A 6000-nucleotide genomic window follows, 5' to 3' on the forward strand; every position below is an offset into this window, starting at 1 on the left:
AATACTTTCTGGGGGGTAATCGCCTTCGGCGTTATCTTTGGGCCTAGCACGTAAATTGATCTGTTTCGGTTTTTTTTTAAACATTAGTAAAAATCTTAAACACATTTTTATTTTTTTGAATGTTTCAAACCGGGATGTTTCCCTTTAGTAACACGGTTTAATATTTTTTTGGATATGGTAAATATTAATCTGAGTGTTCTGGGGGTTGCGAGGAATTTTGGCTGAGGCTGACTTCTTGTTCTCGACGCAAGTCGAGAATCAATTAAGTATTTAAATTTTGGGAAGAGAAAAAATACGTTTCTTTTTTTTTCTAATTACCTCACCAAAACATTAATTCCCGCAACACTTGGTAGCAGAGCTTCGAGATCTACGTTTCCCGCATCACTTGGTAGCGAGAGCGTTAACTACCAATTTCGTTTACACTTGGTAGCGAGCGTATCACTTTGTTAGCAGAGCTCCGCGATCTACGATTTTCGTACATTTAGTAGTGAGCGTAACTTTTTTTAGTTTTTTTTGCGTTATATCTGCTTACATTACTTTAAAGAATCTACGTTTAATTTTCTCTAAATTTCTTTTGACTAGTAAAGTTTTCTTGTATGTAGTTTGTGGAATCACGTAAGTTGAATATTTTCGTATATAAATTTGAAATTTTGAAAATTAAAAAATTTTTACGTAATATTGGATATTAATTAAAATAATATCTAATATTTTTTTGGTATTTGTTCAAGGAATTGACATTATAAATCCAATTATATAACATTGACTAGTTTGAATTAATTAGATTTTGTTTTTGTCTTTTTACACATTTTATGTAATCTTAAAATATATTGCTATTTTGATTACTATTATTGGTCTACTGTTTACGTTGTAAATCCAAATTTTATTTCATAGTTTTTTTTGTATGTTTCTTTATTGGCTATTTTTAAAAAAAAAAAAACTTTTTTTTTATTTACATGAATATTTATTTTGAAACAAGTTCATATTTCATCAAAATTAATTCAAACGTTTGTAATTTTTACTTTGTTGAACTTTACTAATTTCTTTTTTTGTTTTCGTTTCGTTAATTTTTTTTTGAGGAAATCAAATAAAAGGGAAAAATGTCGTCTGACGACGAAGATTTTCGTGGTTTTCCAAAACCTGTTAAAGACGAAAAATACAACAACCAAAGAATACAAACGGATTTTAATGTCGTTGACAAAGATGTTCAAGTATCAGTTCAACAAAAGGATGAGACAATACAATGTTTAATTGATCCGGTACCATCAACGTCGTATGATACGCAAGCGGCAAAATATATTCATGTAGATCATTTAACACACATTATTTCATCACTAAATACCAAGATAAGTAAAGAGAAATCTCAAGATTTTAAATTTAGATTTGAATCTCTTACAAATAACATTAAAATTTTAGATTTATTTGATACAAGTTCAATTATTAATTTTATTATTGAAACCAATAGTGTTGTTTCATTAAGTTTAGTTGATGAAAATTCTCTTATTAAATTTTTAATTACAAAATGTAATTCAAATACAAAACACTTTTGGTCAAAGCAAATTTCAAATAATAAAACTTGGATTTATATTTCAAATATTTTATTATCTGAGTATATATCTCCTGCACAATGGCAAATTGCAATTGATAGATACATTAGAAGAAGACAACTTCCAAATGAAAAGTTTTCTGATTTCGTAACTGATATTTTGAAATACTCGCAAATACTAATGCCTAAAGAGGACATTAAAATAGTTATACAAATTATATTTGCCCATGTTAATCAGAAAACCTTTAATTTGATTAAATTGCTTCCAATTCCTGAAACTTTAGTTTCCTTAAATTCTTTTGTAAGAAATTTACAAGAAATAATAACAAGAGAAAATTCATTTAATAAATTTAACTTGTATCAAAATAGAAGACAGAATAGTGTTAATGATCAAAATTCTGGTTTAGTTAATATTGAACAAAATGTTCAAAATGTTCAAAATGTTCAAAATGTTAAGGATCTTAAGCCTGAAATTACAGGGCAAAATGATAAAAAAGCTTCTGTTCAGATAGCAAAATCAAATTTAAATAAAAGTAAATCTATATTTTGTGTTTATTGCAAACGACCAGGACACAAAATTCAACAATGTGTTAAATTAGCCAATAGAGACACAATAAGTTCAAAAAACTTGAACCATGCCACACATTAAATTCTTCAATAAATGCATCATCGATGCCCTTAATTTATGTTTCTGTGAACAATATTAAAATATTATCTCTTTTAGATTCGGGATCAACTATAAATGTGATTTCTAGAAAAATGTTTAGTAAATTAAAAATTAAGAAAGTTATTTATGAAGATGAAAAAATTACTGTTACATTACCGGGATCAAATTATGTAACTATGAAGAAGAAGGTTACGTTACACGTCAAGATTAGTAATTTCAGCTGGAATTTAGAATTTTACTTAATGGAAAAATCCATTTTTGATATGGTTATTGGAGCACCGTCTCTCAACAAATGTGGTATGATATTAGACCTTAGTAATAACAAAGTATTTTTTAATTCATTTAGAAATATTGAAATTCCTTTTGAAAAAAATTGCACACAATTTTTCGTTAATATTATTTGTGAATTACCACTAAATTTGTCAGAAAAGGATAAAGAATTTATGGATTCATTATATAAAAAGTATAAGTCAGTATTTTCTGAAATTCCTGGGAGAGCAAAAAATTATGAATATCATATTAAACTTAAAGAGGATACACCAGTTTATAAAACTGCATATTTTTTACCAAAAGATAAATCTTTACTCTTAAAGCAACATTTGGATGAGCTTTTGAAATTAAATATTATAGTTCCTAGCCAGTCTAGTTATGCATCTCCTGTGTTTTTTGTTAAAAAACAGGATGGTTTCGCATGGTAGCTGACTATAGGTTCGTTAATAAAAAAATTGTGTTTGATCCGATTTCAAATGTATCGATCAATCACGTATTTTCTAGTCTAGGAGGCGCAAAAGTGTTTTCTACCTTGGATATGTCAAAGAGCTACTACCAGTGTAGCTTGAGTAAAGAGAGCAGAGATATTACTGCTATTAATACGCAATGGGGACAATTTTCTTTTGTTTGTTGTCCGTTTGGACTTAATATTAGTTCTCAATGCTTATATCGTTTTCTAATTAAAGAATTTAACGATTTGTTGAATGTGTGTATCTTAATTTATTACGATGATATTATAGTTTTTTCAAGCTCGATTGATGATCATAAAATTCATTTAAACCAGGTATTAAGTAGATTTAAAAAACTTAATTTAACTTTAAATCCAAATAAAAATAAATTTTTTATGGCACGTCTAAAAATTCTTGGCCATATTATATCATCAGAAGGTAGACGTCCTAATCCTGACAAAATTAGTGCTATTTGTGACATGCCAATTCCAAAAAATATAAAGGAATTGCAAAAATTTATCGGAATGGCAGCGTTTTTTGCTCGCTATATTGAGCATTTTAGTTCTATTGTTGCACCGTTGAATGAATTAAAAAAGAAAAATGTTCAATTTAAAATAACTGATGTACATGTCGAAGCTATTTCTAAATTAAAAAGAGCTTTAACATCTGCACCAATTTTGAAATTTCCTATTTTTGACGATAAATATCCCTTTGTTGTGAGAACGGATGCGTCATCTGTTGGCCTAGGAGCCGTTTTATTACAAAATATTAATGGGAATTTACACCCAATTGAATATTGTTCTAGAAAATTAAATCCCGCTGAAATGAGATATTCCGCTTATGAGTTAGAGCTTTTAGCTGTAATTTTTTCATTAAATACTTTTAGTGACTACCTTGTCGATAGACATTTTTTCTTAGAAACCGATAACAATGCTTTAGTGTATCTTTTTAATTCACCACAAAAATTTAACAAACTTTCGAGATGGATTTTGACACTGTCAAAATTCAATTTTACACCGAAACATATTAAGGGCATAGATAATACTGCAGCAGATTGTTTATCTAGATTATTTTCGAATGGTAATTTCTCTACAAATAATTTTTTATTAAAAAATGATAATGGTAGTAATTATTCGGGTGAAGATCCATCTTTAGTTGACAATAATAATTTGGTCAAGGATGAATCTTTACAAAACGACCCGGTTTTTCTATTAAATACTTTAGTTACTGAACCTCAGGGTTTTCTTTCAATTAAGCTTGCACAAGAGAATTGTAATCAGTGTAAATTCATAATGGATCAATTAAAAAATGGCCATAATGTTAATAACTTTTCACTTAAAGACGGTCTTTTGCTGCGCGAAGTTGGACGGAATAAATTGAAACGAATAGTTCTACCAGATTCAATGCTTGAATATGTCATTAAATATTATCATAATTCTTTATATGGTCAGCATGGTGCTGTAACTAAAACGTATAGAGAAATTGCCAAGAGATTTTATCATAATTTATTATATAAAAAAGTTGTAGAATTTATTAAAAATTGTACAGTTTGTCAACAATTTAAACCTTATAATAAAAATACCAATGTGCACACAAAGTCAACGGTTCCCACTGGTATTTGGGATAAACTTTACATAGACTTTATCGGTCCTTTGATTCCATCTTTGGATGGTGGAATGAAATATATTTTAGTTATTCTTGATTCATTTAGTAAATTTGCTATTACATACTCTACACGTAGGGCAACTGCGGAAGTTGTTATTAAATTTCTTCATAAAACCTTTATGCAATTTGGTTACCCTGCATGTGTTGTTAGTGATAATGCCAAATGTTTTGTGGCTCAAAAATACAAAATTTTTTTATTCAATCATGGTGTTAGAGCAGCTTATATTTCAAGTTATCACGCATGTGCTAATATGTCAGAAAGATTAAATAGAAATTTAAAAATTAATATGGCGTGTATTATAAAGCAATATGCCTTGGAGCATAAAGCTTGGACTAAAGTTTTACCATATTTTACTTTTCAATATAACAATAGTTACCATACTTCTATTGGAACTTCTCCAGTCGAAATTTTTTTTAAACGACGTTTAAATAACACCTTGGATTTAGGGCTAGAAACTTATAATTATTTTACGGCAGATAAACCACCAACACATGAAGAGGTTAAACAAGCATTAGTTAAAATGAATCAAATTATAAATAAACGTAAAGGTAATACTGTAGATGTTAAATACAGGGTGGATCAGATGGTCTGTGTGAAGCTTCCTAAGTATCGTGCGACCTTTGATACTGACAGTAAATTTCAACCTAGATATTCAGGTCCAAAAAGAATTTTACGTTTTACTGGACCAGTGTCGGTCGAGCTTTTTGACGAGAATGATAATACTTTATCTCGTGTGCATGTTAGTCACCTGAAGCCCTATCAACCACAAATAGTGCAAAATTAATTTTTTTTTTTCTCCTCTCTCCGCTTTATTCTCTTTTTCTTTATTCTTCGAATTTTTTTAGGGCGGGGGAGTGTTACAAATTGTTGGCAAACTAATTATAATTAATTAATTAGTAATAAATTATGCAAACAAAATGTAAAATATCAAACTTTTAAATCTGTCTGCGACGGTACATATGCAATTAAAAAGTTTACTCTGTCGGTGACTGTACTTTATTTTTTTCAACTTTGTTATTTATTTTTTTGCAACTGTTAGTTCTAAAAATTGTCACCAGTCACCCGAACAGAGCTCAGTGCGGTTTGATTTAAAATCGCTCTCTTTAAATTTTAAGCGTCATCAGGAAAACATCTTGGAATAATTAATTTAAATTATTTATTCCAAGATGGATACTCATTTTTTTTAACACACTTTTAGTGTGTGGCAATAATTAAAATTATTTAATTTTTTTATAATTTATTTATTTAATTCTTATCAAGAATTTATATTTTTGAATACGACAGTTTATACATATATTTTTGTTAAGTGTCGTTTATTGAAAACACGCAATTATACAGAATGTAAAAGAGACATTCTGTAATTATTTAAAAATTGTGTAACTTTATATTATTTTCCTTTGTATGT

This window comes from Chrysoperla carnea, chromosome 1, assembly GCF_905475395.1.
Source record: "Chrysoperla carnea chromosome 1, inChrCarn1.1, whole genome shotgun sequence".
Taxonomy (NCBI): domain Eukaryota; kingdom Metazoa; phylum Arthropoda; class Insecta; order Neuroptera; family Chrysopidae; genus Chrysoperla; species Chrysoperla carnea.